Raw genomic sequence first — 16,109 nt, 5'->3', positions numbered from 1 at the left:
TATTTTAACAACAAACCACGATCTTTTCCTAAACCTAACCTAGTAGTTGTGTTACCTAAGCCTAACCAAGTTGATCTTATCCTAAACCTAACTAGTTTGTTGCTTAAGCCTAACCATGTCAATCTATTCCTAAACATAACCAAGTATTTTTATTTTGAAAACACTGGAGCGGAAATTGCTGGACATTCGTAGGAAAACGCACAAAAAAGACGTTGTTGAAAGTCGTGCTGGGCGTCACGAGAAAAAGGAGATTCACGTCTTTGTACACAAATCAAATAGATTACATTTTGTGACTATTTCACGAACTTTCATGAGACTGTGTTGAAATGATATATAACTATTAAATGGGGCAAGAATTGCAATGTATAAAATGCCTTAGATCTCATTGCTGTAGCTGGTAGAGGTGCAGCTAATTTGAACTTTCCTGTTGGCTTCCAGTAAAACCCATGTTTTTATAAGCATGTATGTTTTGCTTTCGTAGTTGTCAGATGAATATAGTGGACTGAAAAGTATTATGGTAATACATATCATGGTAATAGTGAAGTAAAGTACCCTTTAAAGTTTACTTGAGTAAAGGTACTTTAAACGTAGCTTTCCAGAGGCGGAGGAGTCTCATTTTGGTCTGATTTATAACATGGACCTTGGCCAGAGGAAGAGGAGGAGGGAGGTGATTAGGATGGATGGGGAGAAGCAACAGAAGCTCAGGAGAGAAAGAACAGAAATAAGGCGAATTAGAAGAAGAAAAGAGGGAAAGAGGAAGATGAGGATGTGAATTGATGCAGAGGGAAGGAGACGACGAGGGGAGAAAAGGAGGAGGTGAGCCACAGAGACCACAGTAAACAAGGCGATGCACCTGTGTCGTCGGCTGTCAAAGCAGCCAAAGTGCTATAAATAGAGAGACAAACGGCGTCAACTGTCAAGACACCAAGACCTGAATACAAGCAACAAGCCCCTCCAAACAAAACAAAAACACCTGCAACCGTTGCACGAGCAGGAAGACAAAAAGGAAGTCAAACATGTTGGGAAAAAAACAAACATCTAATTGATCGTTTGTTTGAAATACATCTCCCGGCACTTAAAGGAAGTCAAACAGCGAAGATGATGCGGTTTGTGAGTGTGCAGTTTTATATGTAGACAAACATCAAAAAGAAGCTTGACACGATCCGTTGGCCTCGGTCTCATTACGGCGAGTCTTTGGCAGAGAACAGGTGCGAGCAAAGGGCAGCGCTGCTATTCAACATGAAAGAGCACACGGTAGAAATCACACATGGCATTTCTGTGTCGATGCGTGTTCATATGGGGAGGAGGGTCAAGGCTTACGCGCGAAGGCGGCGACCTCCCGTCCGACTCCTCGGCAGCTTGTAATTAATCCTCTGAGCGTTTCCTTCCCCCCTGTGAGGCTGTCAATTGTGTCTATTGACATGTTAGCCCTTTCTCTGTAAATGTAATATAATCATATCCTTACCGAGGGGTTAGAAAAACAGCTTGAGGGAGAGTCTCTCTTTCTCGCTACAGTAGGCTCTGACAAGGAGGAAAAAAAATGTCTAAATTTAATGTCCTGGATTCTCTTTGTGGAGCGAGCCAGCTCATTAAATTGCTGTATGTGTCTGTGGGTGAGTGTCTGTATCCCAATCTCCCTCCGCTCCTCTCTGTTCTAACAGCTGGGCCAGGAGGAGCTCAACCTTCATTTCTATTGAGTCACTACTTTTGAAAGAATTGTTTAACATTTGAGGGACTCTGCTTATTCACATTCTCACTGAGTAATAAATGAGAAATCAATACCACTTTAATGTCCATTAAATACGAGGCTACAGCCAGCAGCCGGGTTAGCGTAGCTTAACAATAAAGACTAGAAGTATGGGGACACAGCTAGCCCGGCTCTGTCCAAAGGTAACAAAATCAATATGTGATATCTTGTTTATATGTGATATGACATCTTTAACCAGGAACAAAAAAAGAAAAACTTGTCATCATTGTGAAGTTGCCAGTAAAACGGCAGAGACTTCAGGAAGGTTTTTTTTAAACCTTTGACTGAGCCAGGCTAGCTGTTTCCCCCCGTTACCAGTCATTATGCTAAGCTAACTGTCTCTTGGCTCCATATTGAATTATAGACTGTATATACGAAGTGGACGTACAAGTACAACCGAACGCTGAATAACACATTTTTAGGCGACCAAAATGTTAATACTAACTTTCATGAGCTGAAAACACACTGTGAAAGGGTTAAAGTTGTGAGACAAAAAACACGGACAACTCCCAAAGCGGGCAACGCCGTGGTAGCGACCTGTCAATCACAAGGTAGCCACGCCCTAAAGCATCCCCTGCTTTATGGTCTATCTGACTCTAAATGGAACAATAATTTACTAAATGAACATCATGCTGTATTGAAGAAGACTTGAAACTAGCGATTGAGACCATAAACTCATGTTTACAATGTTTACTGAGGTAATAAATCAAGTGAGAAGTAGGCTCATTTTCTCATAGACTTCTATACAATCAGACTTCAGAGGAGTCGCCCCCTGCTGGCTGTTAGAGAGAATGCAGGTTTAAGGCACTTCAGCAATGGTGTGGTGTGCAGGAATAGACGCTAATATTTTTAAGCACGGGCCCGATGGGCCACCAAGCCCCTAAATTTGGTAGCCAAAGTACATTTTTGGTGGCCCAAATGTAAACTTGTGTAAAAACAATACAATAAAGGCAATTTAACGGAACTTAAAGCAGCCTTCTTTAACTGCGACACTTCAATAAATGAAAAGACATCAACAGAATGAAAATATGTAATTATTTATCTAAATTGAAAGCTCAAGTTCTTTGTTCTCCTACAGTCTCTTTTTGCCATTTTGTTTTTTCATTGTCCGCCTTTTGTGTTTCTGGATCTTCTATAAGAATGGCATTAGCAGTTTGAGGAGGCTTAGTAAACACTTAGTAGCCTCGACATATCGGTAGCTAGCCGGCGACGAGTACTGTTCACGGTTTTTGAGTGTGTTGAACTAAAAGGCGTAAATCGGAATATTTGTAGAAATGTAATGTTGGCAAAGGCTTGCAGTATGTTTTTTTTTTCCATTATTTAACCTTTATTTAGACAGTTAATCTCATTGAGACACACAGTCTCATCCTCAGGAGAGGCCTCTACGGGGTATTTGGTGGCCACAGAGTAACTTTTTTGTGGCCATTTTTAAAGTTGAGCCCTGGTATGGATCTTGTTATCCAACTCTTCGCAGGTTAAGGATATTTTCCTGTAACATTTTTAAGTTAAAATTTGATAATGAGTCCTATAAGCCATTTATCAAGTAGAAGATGCCGAATATTTGGTGATTACAGCTTCTCAAATATGAGTGTAAACTTAATTTTACTTAATTAGTTTTTTGTTGTTGACAGTTCGCAAGAGAAATAAAGCTATTTTTCAGACACATCCTCTCCTGGTAATTGGGATGGCGATCATTATTCTTGACATTTTATATTCTAAAAGATGAATCAATTAATCACATTGGCAGATGAATCGGTAAATTATTTCTCGCAGCAGCACTAAACCACTCTTAGAGCTCTTAGAAACTATTAAAGGTTAACACGCCACTCTTTAATTGGGAGAGCTAAAATAAGCAGCAACGTGCACACACACACTATTTATTCACGCAGCAGCTGGCGAGAACTGACTGCAATTTTGAAGGTACTCTGTGAACTGACTGCAGCTACTTTAATGTCATCTGATAGAAGATGGTGCCTGAATACTGCCTGAATGAATCGTATGATATGCGTTTTGTAAAAGCAAATTTGCAAGTTAATAAAACATAAAAGGAACTACTGTGATAAAACAGAACTTATTGTCGAGGAGATACAGCATGAAAGATGGTCTATAAAAAAGAAACCATAAACCAAATCAGTCATGACAAACTACAAGCAGATACTATAAATAGAAAGTGGTGACACATAATAGTAGAACAATAACACCCATGAATCCAAACACAATGCCTCATTAGCATGTACACGAATATAAACAGGCCGAAGCCTCCGACATGCCCGGTCTAACGTCTTGTTGTTGTTGTTGTTGTTGTACTCTCTTCGCTGCCACCGCAGCAGTCAACACGCGGTAACAAATGAAAACGCAAATGAGCAACTCATTGTGCCGAGTCCCAATTTGTCATGATTAGACATCCCACTGTGTGAAGCATCTAGAGAGCCAAAATATGTGGCCTTTGTGAGCGTTGATGACTGCTGGGTGTGTAGCAACACGGCGCCCCGAGGACATCTCGCACTGGAGCCTGGTTTGCTTACTCTTTGGAAGAAATTACAATCTATTAACACTAATTCTTATTAAGTACTAATAAAAACTGAGACTTTCTGGCGAACCAACCAAAGCCACAGCTCAACACTCACAGGTTTTACTCTGAGGGAAGATAATGAAGTTAAACTCCTGAACTGAAAGAACTTCTGGCAGATTCAACTTCATTCATAATGACTCAACAGGCCGAGCTGGGCAGCAGCAACATCACAGTCTGGATCTGTGAGGCAAACAGCATTCAGGAGAAGGGCGAATCTGCATGCAAACACATCCTTTTTCATAAGCGAGGCTCCTTGAACAGCACAAAGCAACAGAATTGATTTACTGGATAAAAAGCAGATGGAGGAGCATCTGAATGTTGCGGTAAACAAACTTTATAGATTCAGTCCACCTCCCTCAGCCGCTCTGCAAACTGCCTGCTCTCTTGTCTAACATAGAGGTAACCTTTGTTTAAACAGCGATACTCTTATGCTGTTTATTTTTGTCATATTCGCAATAAAATATTCCTACTATACAGCTTGAAACTGTCCACAATCGATGGCTTGTGTTGCTGAACAATGAGCTGCTCCAATGGAGTTTCTTCCTCAAGGGCAACCAGAGTTCTGCATTTAAACACATTTTTATATGACAATTAGAATAAAACATAAAACCAAATCCATGCTTTAAAAACAGAAAACTACACCTCCTAAAGGTAAAATGCTCAATTTCAATGTGTTCAAGACAATTTAAGGCACCTCTGTGCAGAATCTCATGGGATTACACCATGTTGCCACGGCGCTGAACGCATTTTATTTTTACAAATGTGTTGTTTTCACAATTTGGGGTCAGCAAAACAAGCTGTAAAACACAAAATTATATTATTAGTACCTCACAAAGTTGTTAGTGAACGTGTTAGCTTGCGATTAAATATTTGAATCGATTGACAGCCCTACTATTTACAAATCTTGCAGACACAAAGCAACATTAGTATTTACTTAGAGTTGTGTTTCTGTTTGTCAGTTGTGTTTCTGACAAAGTGCAATTTTCACTGTCCTTTTAGCTTTGTTTTGGTCTCCACCAACTCCTGAGGGAAACATCTGGCTTTTTTGCTGCTAAATACTGCTCTATGTTCACCAGCTACTAGAGATATCACAATACCAGAAATGTAGTAATTAATAGCAATACCAGTGAAATTCCAAGATTCTCAATACCCTATTCTATACCATGGTAAAAAACAAAAACAAAACATCTACTACATGTACTTAATCCCGGATGATCCGTCTCAAGTTTCTCATTAAAAACTACATTTTACAAGATTATATTTGGACACATTATGATAATGTTATAATTTACCTTCGCCTGATACTCATTTTACTGAATAGAGCTTTAACGCATCATAATGTAAATGCAACCTCCATACGTTAGCTGTTAACTGCGCTATTTAGTAAAGCTGGACTGTGCTGCTAGCAGCTAACTTTTACTAGCTCTCTTCCTGTCGATTTCAACACAAATTTGTTGATCTCAATGTAGCATTATCAGGGAAATTGTCTAGCGTCCCCGGGACTATGCTATTCTCGAGCCCTGATACCTGGTACCTATGTTATCTGCAGTACTGGAGAAAAACGAGTACCGTCATGTTTTCAGAATTTTGGCACCGACTTGGTCTTGGTTCTTGTGACAAAGTTTGAACATTTTAAAGATGCAAATAAAGACAAAATATCATAAAATAGTTTGACCATGAGACATCATTTGCCAATCCTGACAGGAAAACCATTTATTCCTCCCTCTCTCTTTTTTTAAATGTATATATTGATATTAGTTTTTTATCCTTTCCTTTCTCTTAAAGAACACTGCCCCCTATGGCTCCTCAGCACTCGTATACACACCCAACATCATAAGATCGAACATTTGTTATTTGTTTGTTTTGCCCTGTCGTGTTAATCCTGTCTTCATCTGTTTTTCCCTGTTAGACATTTCTGTGAAATTGTCATAATTAGCATATGAATTCTTGAGTTTTGGCCAGAAACGTGTTTTGTGAATCTAATCAGTTCATCCTACAGACGGACGGACATCCCGAAAACCTGTACCACGGTGGAAGCATAATGAATAATAAAAACATAGTCACTAACTTTGCCTGCAGTTTGGAGTTGGGCAGGTAGCGCTTATATGTTTTACTACCTGCTGCCACTGGATATGAGTTTATGAGTCTGAACCAAAGAATACAGTTGAGGGCTGTAACTTGACATCAGCATGGATCCTGTATGTAGAATTCAGCAACATAGAGCCAGAACAAGCTGTTTGACAACAATACAGATAAAAGGAGTAAAGAAAATGTATTCTTTCTACAACCCGGATGTATGTTTTTACAAAGTCTTGGCCCTCATTCCTATTTGCTATGATAACATTTTACCCTCAAAATCACCTTCTGAGGTCTGGGAACATGGCCACATCACTACAATGGAGTCCAACAGGACAACAAACACAAGCAGTCGGACAATCAAACACATTGTAAACAAACATGCTAAAACCGCCAGAACTCAGAGCTGAGGTTGGTGATTGAAATGTTATTGTGGCCGACAGGAACGCTCGCCAAAAACTGCAGAAATACGTCCAAGATTGGAGAAAAAATACAAGAATTAATTGGCGGCATAAAATTGAACCACGGATCTGATATCGTTTTGTTATAACTGATGTGTTTTCAAAATGAAGTATACAGTATCTTCCCCATGACTACACACTGGGCAGTTGGTCCAAGGTTTCAAATCAGAGGTACGAGAGAAGGGATTGACAGAAACTGGACCGCCACCATCAAGTTAAGGACGCGTGAGAATTCTGAGCACAACCGTCTTGGACCGGGTCCTAACGGAAGATACAATTTGCACAAATCTCATTATGCCGTGCTGCGAGTAGGCAGCTGCTGTACAGCAAACACTCAGCGCTCCAAAGATAACCAGAAGCCAGAGGAGTTACAGTGCAAGTCGCCTACTTCTTAAATTGGCTCTTAGTTTTCTGCAGGGTAGTTAGTGTGTGTGTGAGCGAATATCTGACAGTGGCAGAGCGAACTGTGCATACATAAACCTAATTATGAGACGTGTGCATAGAGACACACATGCATGCGTGCAGGCAGGTAGTTTGGAGATACCTGCACATGAGCAGTTATGTATGTGTGTATTTTTACAAATGCAAATTAATTCTCTGAAACACGCAGAGAGAGAGAGAGAGCGGAAATAGAAAAGGGCACATGAGCCTCCAGGTAAAGTTAGCTGGTTTGAATTAATGGCACATATGTAAAGACATAAATACATAAACTAGCATGAGGGTGAACACCCTAGTGCTAAAACAATTATTATAACCATTATCATTAGAAAACTAATCACCAGCAATTTATAAAGACTGATTAATCGCCATTTATCAAGCAAAAATGTTTCAACTTCGTACATGTGATTGTTGCTTTTTTTCTGCTTTATATAATTATCACTGCGAGGAATAAGCCTGTGGGGAGATCATGCGTTCAGTTATGTGTGTGTGTATATCTGTCTGTCTGTCCACGGCTAATCTCACACACCACTGAACCCATCAGCCTAATCTTTTTTGTGCACATTTATGACAGTATGTTCAAGGACCTCTCGTGGTTGCGGTGATTCAAAATGATTGAAAACCTATTTTTATTGACTGTTTTATACTGTTTAATACGTCATTGACTGCTGACTCTTCACTTCTCTTAACCGGCCACAAGTGTAAAACAACTGCTTCAGTAGCAGAGGTATGTCCAACAATCGGGCTAAAAACAATCCTTACCCAGTCTGTTACAGGCTACATTTTGGCTTTTGTCGTGGCTCAAAAACTGACATCCAATGAACAAGTTTGGTCTCATTTTGAAAAATGTAAGGTAAAAAAGTGCGTTGCTTTTACGCCTTATAATATTTGTGTTCTGTGTGAAAATGCATGACAAAAACAACAGTTTGAAAAAAAAGGGCTGTGAATCAATTAAAATAGTAAATCGCAAATTGATCACACTTTTTTTATCTGTTCAAAATGCACCTTAAAGATTTGTCAAGTATTTAATACTCTTATCAACATGGGAGTGGACAAATATGCTGCTTTATGCAAATGTATGTATATATTTATTATTGTAAATCAATTAACAACACAAAACAATGACAGATATCGTCCAGAAACCCTCACAGGTACTGCATTTAGCATAAAAAATATGCTCCAATCATAACATGGCAAACTGCAGCCCAACAGGCAACAACAGCTGTCAGTGTGTCAGTGTGCTGACTTGACTATGACTTGCCCCAAACTGCATGTGATTATCATAAGGTGGGCATGTCTGTAAAGGGGAGACTCGTGGGCAAATTTGGAGCGTTCTTTAACCTCCTTTGCGACAAGCTAGTATGACACGGTTGGCACCAATGGATTCATTAGGTTTTCTATTTACATCTATCTTTACTCTGGTTTTAAAACTGAGCCCACTGAGGTAAAAATCTCAATTTGCATTAATGCATTAAAGAAATTAGTGGCGTTAAAACAAATTTGTGTTAACGCGTTATTATGGCGTTAACTTTGACAGCCCTAGAAAAAATATTTTGATGTGCAAATTAATCGCAAGAACTCAAGCTGCCGCTGTGTAGTAAAGGCCTTCAGAAGAAATTTGTGGATTTATAAATGCTTGCGTTCACTCTCTCACATGCCGACTCACAGAAGACGTCTGAGGGAATTGTGTTTGAACATTCTCAAAGTGAGCAGCCGTGTGCCAAAGAGATTGAGTGCGTCAGCAGAGCTCGCAGAGCGCGCAGAGGGGGGGGGGGGAGGGATGGAAAAACAGCAAGATGCAGGATAGAAACAGAAGAGAAGGGAAATGAGACTAAAGAGTGAGAGAGGATGTTAGAGAGGGACAAACACAGCGGAGGAAAAAAAAAAAAGCTGGGGAGAGCGAAGAGAAAGAAATGGGAGCAGAAAGAAAGACAAAGGCGTTCAAAGAGTTCGCCCCTGGGAAGAAGGGATGGAGTGCCGGATCGCCTGGGCGCACAAAACACACACACACACACACACACACAGATAAACACACGCATGCTGCAGTTACCAGAGCACGTGGATGAACACACGCACATACAGCACGCACTACATCAAGCCGTTTACTTATTGATGCGTCTGTTTAAAAATGCTGTCGGTGGAAGAGCTCTCAATCATCCTTCAGCATCACTGAAGGAAAACTGGAGTGAGAGTCATGGAGGAGGGAGGGAGGGAGGGAGGAAGGGAAGGGAGGGAGGGAGGGAGAGGAAATCTTTGTCTGTGAAGCGACGTTAGCTGCTTGCTGTTTCTCTCTCGCTTCATCTTTCCATCTCTCCGGCGGTGAGGTGGGGTGTAGAGGATGCACGCTGTGAATACTGACAAGGGAGAAGGCTTTGATCCCTCTCCCTCACTCTCTCCACGTCTTTTTGTCTCTCTTCCTCTCCTTTCTATCTCCATCACTCCACCCCCCAAGCCTCCCTCCCTCTTTCTCACCGCCGGCCTCCTGCTGTCCCTGCCGTGCACCTCTCCGTCCATCTCACCCTCCGTCTATATCTGTTCATCTCTCTCCTGTACTGTACGAACTGTATGCATTCAGTGACTTCACAACCTGGTCCACAATGCTAATCAATACTTCATCAAAGAGGAGCAGGCCATCAAAAAGCAGAAGAAAAGGAGAAAAGAAAGAAAAGAAACTTCAGAAAGCTTGGGATGAAATTAAGTGAAGGTTGTTGGTAACAATGGAAACGCTCAAATAAAGCAATAACTGACAAGATTCACTGAAAGGGCATTCAACTAATCAACACGGTGAATTTAAAGTTTGTTTGAGTTTGTGAAGACAGAATTTGACATCTCATTGCCACATGTTGGCAGACAAAAGACGTGATGTATCTTTAGGAAAATAAGAGTTTAGTCAGCCACCTTATAATTTAAGTTTTCTGATGTGGAGACAAACATTTAGTCTCTCCTGATATTCCCGTCACTAGCAGCTGAATAACACCCGGCCCCGCTCCAATTAGTCTCTGTTGTGTCTGCTGGTCAGATCTAATATCGATGCAGACCACTACGCTGTTTGTTTAATCATGACTTGTTTTGTTTTTTTGACCAATTACACACTTCTGATTACACACTGTTTTTAACATTATCCACCATGCTCTATTTAATACTCGAGGTCAGCGCCAGTGTTTCAACTCATAACTGACACTATGTGTTAGTTTGACTCGACTTCTTCTTTTAGTTTTTGGTGCACAATGGTACATTATATTGGGTGAATTTGGTTTTGTACATTTACATGCACAAAATATTCAGTTTTTTGCACTTATCCCAAAAAAGACAATATTCCTACTAAGCTGTTAACAAGGCTAATGAAAATTAATATTCCACTAATATTCCCATTTACATGCAGCCGTGCACACTTCGATGAACGTAACCGGTGGTGAACTTGTTTGACCATGCGAACACAACCTCCCTCTTTCATTTCTTCACCCACCTTCTTAATATACATACTTGCACATATCCAAAAAAACAGTTGATATCCAGGTCTTTCATATTGTTTAACAGTAGGTGTGCTTCTCCCTCCGACCAGAAATGTGAGCTTTTCTTTTGGGCGTGCATCTCTGCAAACTGTCGGCTAGTTGGTTTGTGTACAACGCACAGAGCTGGCCGTAAACAGGCGAGAGGACGTGTCGCAAACTGCCGTAAAAACCCCAACTGAGATGCGTATTGTGAATGTGCTGTATACATGTCCAAAGAATGCTCCTAAAACCTGAATAATATCAGCATATTATACGTCTTAATCGTAAAATGCTCCATTCAGAATAAGGCCTAATTTAGAATATCCAAGCGGAATATAATGTTTACAAGACCTGTATCAAATTTAGAATATTGTCATATTCGGAATAACAGTGGAATATTAATGTGAATGTGAATCAATGTCTATATGCTGAGTCTTTGGAGCTTTAAACTGTGTCTGTGGATGGCAGTAACGGTGAAGTGGAACATATTAAATGACATGAAGGTTTTCATAATTCTTAAACTTGGAAACAGTTGACAAAAGGTTCCCAAAGTCATGAGTGAACCGTCAACCTCAACATGGACAAGGAGTCCTAGACGTGCTCAGAACATTTAAAGTTTCATGTTAAGTTCTTGAACAAGCACATACGTGCAAAAGATAGTTTTGTCCATTATAAAAAAGTAGTTTGAATTGACTTCATTATCATCATTAGAAGCAATAATATTGAAGTAGCTTTAAAGCTGACGATAATGGTGCAAGGATTATAAAAGAGCACTCTTTGCTACCATCAAATACTTTTCTCCAGCGTTCAACTTGTATAATCTCAACAGCAGCTGCACCAAAAAAAACAAATAATGGCATATACAGTACGGACATGAAAATGTGCCCGGCTGTTTTGACTCACATCATAAGCCGACGTGTGTGTGTGCTGCCCTTTTAAGAAGCTAATTCTTCAGCACAGTTGCAACAAATATTGTAGAGAAATGTAGAGGTTAAGCAGCATAGAGACTGTGCTCTGTGTTCCTGTTATAACACACGGATAAAAAAGAAAACAGGAACCGTGTGCTAATATTAAGCTACAATATTTTACATGTTTTCAGAGTCTACAACAGGGAGCACACGTTAGAGGTATCAGAGTTCGACTTTAGGGTGACAGAAGAAGTGAAGCGAGTTGGTTCGGAGGTTAAAACAAAGAGTGAACAGTGACGGAGGAGAGACAGCTGAGGGAAGAAGAAGAAGAAGAAGAAGAAAAAGTGAAGAAAAGTACAGAAAGTGATGACAGCCAGAGATGAAGTTAAAACAGAATCAAAAAGTACAGGAGCGGGGGGTTTGACAGAGGTCGTGGGCTTATGATAAGCCCTGCACCGGGGCCATGATGGATGGATGGTGGTGGTGTGGAGGACCGAATGGGGGTCACACATAGTGCGCTGGGGTTGGGACCGTAAGACACTGGCGCTGATCCAGATTCTAATTATACGCACCATCTCTGTGGAATTAAGCTTAGCAGGGGTTTAGGAGCATCTTGGGAACTCTGAGAGACAAGAAGGCCACGTGTTCACACTCACACACACATAAAGAAAATGTGCAGTGACACGAGCGTGAACACAAAATGTAAAAGCAGCTAGAATACAGTCCAACCAACCCACGCACATTCACAGACTGGCATCACTTGTGCACCCAAATGCTGCAAACGTTTGTTTGTGCACGCGTTAACATTAGCTGTCTATTATTATTTCCTTATAAAAGCAAAGCTAATATTTGCTGTGGAGCTGGCAGGGACTCTGAAGGAATGAGTGTACAGTAAAGTAAAGCTCGTCTTCCTGCGATGTTGCAGAGGTAGCCGGCTGCCAGCGCTGCAGAGGGCTCCCCGATTCTTTTTCATCGCATTTTGATGAATCCGCATCCTGTCAGGTCCGAGGAGACTCTTGTTAGCTTGACTATGCGGAGGATACCATTAACAAGGCCCTTCTCTTTACGGACGGAGGATGCATGTGTTCCCAGAGCTTCTCAGCTTCCTGTGAGAGTGACCTTCACCGCCGCCTCCTGCTCTCTCTCTCTCTCTCTCTCTCTCTCTCTCTCTTTCTCTCTCGTCATCTTAACTCCTCTCTCCTTACCTTTCACTTCAGGATTGATCACCTCAGAAGTAAGCCTTTTGTTCTGTGCGGTGGTGCAGCGAACGTTGACCTCAGGAGAGAGAGGGGGGAGATGGAAGGCAGCTCTCATAGAATCTTAAAGCATCGCTCTGGTTAATCTACAGGGGCATCACAGCGCTATAAAGAAACACAGTTGATGTTGCTGCCTCCACACACAAAGGAAACACAGTTATCCTTCATGTCTGCATGCCTCACTTCAGTTGAATCATAACTACGGCTGTCAAATATTATGCAATAATAACGCGTTAACGCAAATTCGTGTTAACGTCACTAATTTCTTTAACGCAATAAAGCAACTTGCTCATTTTTAAAGCTAGAGTGAAGATACTGGTATCATATGGAACTAAAAAACCTAAGAAATCCATTGGTACCAACCATGTCATACTAGCTTGTCGTGAAGGAGGTTAGATAACGCTTCAAACTTATGCAAAATTTTGGCGAGGAAAAACTCCCATTGCCATTTTCAAAGGGGTCCCTTGACCTCTGACCTCCAGATATGTGAATGAAAATGGGTTCTATGGGTACCCACGAGTCTCCCCTTTACAGACATGCCCATAGTCATAGTCAAGTCAGCACACTGACACACTGACAGCTGTTGTTGCCTGTTGGATTTCAGTTTGCCATGTTATGATTTGAGCATATTTTTTATGCTAAATGCAATCATGCGATTAATCGCGATTAAATAAGGAATCAGTTGACAGCCCTAGTCATAATCTGTAGCTAAGACAGCACCAATAGCATCCTTGTTGGCAAAGTTATCATGTGCAACCCCGGTCGGGGGAACTGATGACTCACCGATAAAAATCAATTGCTATTATAATATTTTATTGACTAAAGTCCTTAAAACGTGTAATTCCCTCCGCAGTTTTTGTGTTCAAAAGCTGCTTCAGACTCATACGGTCGGGATTTCATCAGCATTGGTTCCAAGGGAGCGTTTTACTGTTCTATCATCTAAATGCTGCAGCACAGACTTTCATTAGTTTTGCTTTAAAATGATAATTTATATGGCCAAATGCTGTTTCGGGGGAACTGCGGAGAATTACTGCAGTATTGGTTTTTATGGACAGCTTTTTAGAGTTATGAGCAAATGAAATGGGAGGATTTAATAAAATGTTTCGCTAAATGTGTAATAAAACCTGATCCTGGGATAATATATTTCCTGATAATGCAATACTTCATTACATTATAAGGACTAGGAGTTTTCCAGTGATCATAATGTGTCTGGAGTGGTTATTGCATTAGCTGGTAATTGACTACATTAGCATGTTTTATTACTAGAGCTTTGACCCATTTAAAAAGGGAGCATACTGTGAGGTTTCTACGTCACAAAGAAGCAGTGGGCCACACGGCAGCGAGCTGCAGGGAGGGACGTGGTGGGGAGTCTCAATCAAGGAGCCGCTCAAGGTGGCTCTGAAGTCTACCGCCTGGGGGACGAACAGCGTGTGGGCCGACAGCACAGAATGTGTAAGTGTGAGGAACGGTGGCATGAAGGCGGGCAGACAGTGTGCCGACTTAGGGTCACCTTGACCAATCACGCTGCCACCTCCAGCGGGGAGGGAGACCACAGGAGCGAGGGAGGGAGGAGAGAGAACCGGTTTCTTCCCACTTAATAGCACTCTGCAGAGAGGGTGAGATAAGGTAAGGGGCTCTCCCTCTCTCATCTCCAACAATCTGAGACAAACAACACATCCGTCTCAAACGGGTCTGTCAAACGGCGCAGCTCAAATGAGCTTTCACATTGTAAAAAAAAAAAGGAGAGGTGACCCTCGGGCTCTTTTTTTTTTCCAACTAGGCAGAGATAGGTGTTTGCCAAAAAAGGAAGGAAGAAAGTCTTCCTTTGAGAAGACAAAAGAACAAGCCTTACAGCAGAATAAGCTATTAAATGAAAGGAAATTCATCACCTGCATATTTCTTAATGTTTCGGGGGCACCGCTGTCTCCCCGGAGAGCCACATGGCGTTCTGTAGCGCAGTCAATCGTTAAGAAAAGTTCAATTTACATGTGTTTGAGAGAGAGGAAGAGAAGCAGAGAGAGAGAGAGAGAGGATATCTGCATTCACTGCAGAGCAAGAAAACATTTTTTTAACCCACAAGTGACAGATATAAAGTAGTTAATAAAGTATCTCCAACAGCGAGGAGTGTCCCAACTTCTTTATATTTCATAAAGCCATGTTGCAGCTCTGCAGCACGATCCTCAGTGCAGCACACTGTACCGCTGAGCCATAACAGCCACCGCGGCCTCGACAGTCTGCCTTCAAGGGCACAATTATTCTTACTGAGTGCGGCGGGCATGGTTGAATCCATTTTCAAGGGTGCACAACGGTAACACCGATCCACCTCTATCTTCAAACTGCATTACAACATTTCTTTCAAGAGTTGAAGAATACCATGTTTCCTGCAGGCTCCACCATGATCTTTCACATTTTTCATTTTAGTCACATAGCTGAAGCTGTTTTAAAAAAGTGACCTTAAATGAGCAGAATGGTTTCATAAGCTTCACTTTACTGTTCAACACTTGACCACATGAGCAGAGAAATCCTCAGAGTAACTGCCACTGAGAAAGAGTTCAAGTGGGTAAAGTTTATGCCGGCAGCAGCAGCAAGTGTTGTTAAAAGCTGTGTTTGCAAAAGGCTCTTTGTGGATTACTGCCCAGCCTCTGAATTTGGAGGCTGTATTTGAATAGCACAAGTTCTAAAATGTGATTAATTTATGACATAGAAGCAACTGTTAAGAGATTTTGCTTGACTTCTTTTTCTTGTCTTTCATTTGTCACCACCATAGACTGTATATAAGAAGTGGACGTAGTCACCGGGACGTCACCTATTGATTTGTGGACTACGATTTTGAAGCCTCGAGTTCGGCATTTTTTCGCCATAGCCAACTTGTTTTTTTGCAACCAGAAGTGAGAGGGTGGAGCTAACAAGCTCCGAGGAAGAGTGCGGGGCTTTGAAGCAAATTTGTGTAGTGGCCAAACCGTGGTACTACAACTTCCGTGTCCGTCACGTGATGCCATTGGGCCCAAAAATACTTTTTTTCCCATAGACTAACATTGGGAAAGAGACGTCTGTAACTCTTTCACTCGTCACTTTTTTTGACACTGACAATGACAATGAACAAAATTGAATAGTCCTTATTTAAATCATTAGGTCCTAAAAGTTGTAAAAATGTACTAAC

At 41.2% G+C, this 16,109-nt stretch overlaps 1 protein-coding gene across 4 annotated transcripts in view; it reads right to left on the bottom strand.

Moving 5' to 3' along the window:
* The window catches only part of atrn (attractin), a 178,025-nt gene that overhangs the window by 32,311 nt on the left and 129,605 nt on the right, over positions 1 to 16,109 (bottom strand). The gene's annotated exons all lie outside the window — the stretch shown is intronic.

The sequence above is a fragment of the Sebastes fasciatus genome, chromosome 15 (genome assembly GCF_043250625.1).
Source record: "Sebastes fasciatus isolate fSebFas1 chromosome 15, fSebFas1.pri, whole genome shotgun sequence".
Taxonomy (NCBI): domain Eukaryota; kingdom Metazoa; phylum Chordata; class Actinopteri; order Perciformes; family Sebastidae; genus Sebastes; species Sebastes fasciatus.
Note: the sequence above shows the minus strand (reverse complement) of the source record. Positions and strands in the feature narration are given on the sequence as shown.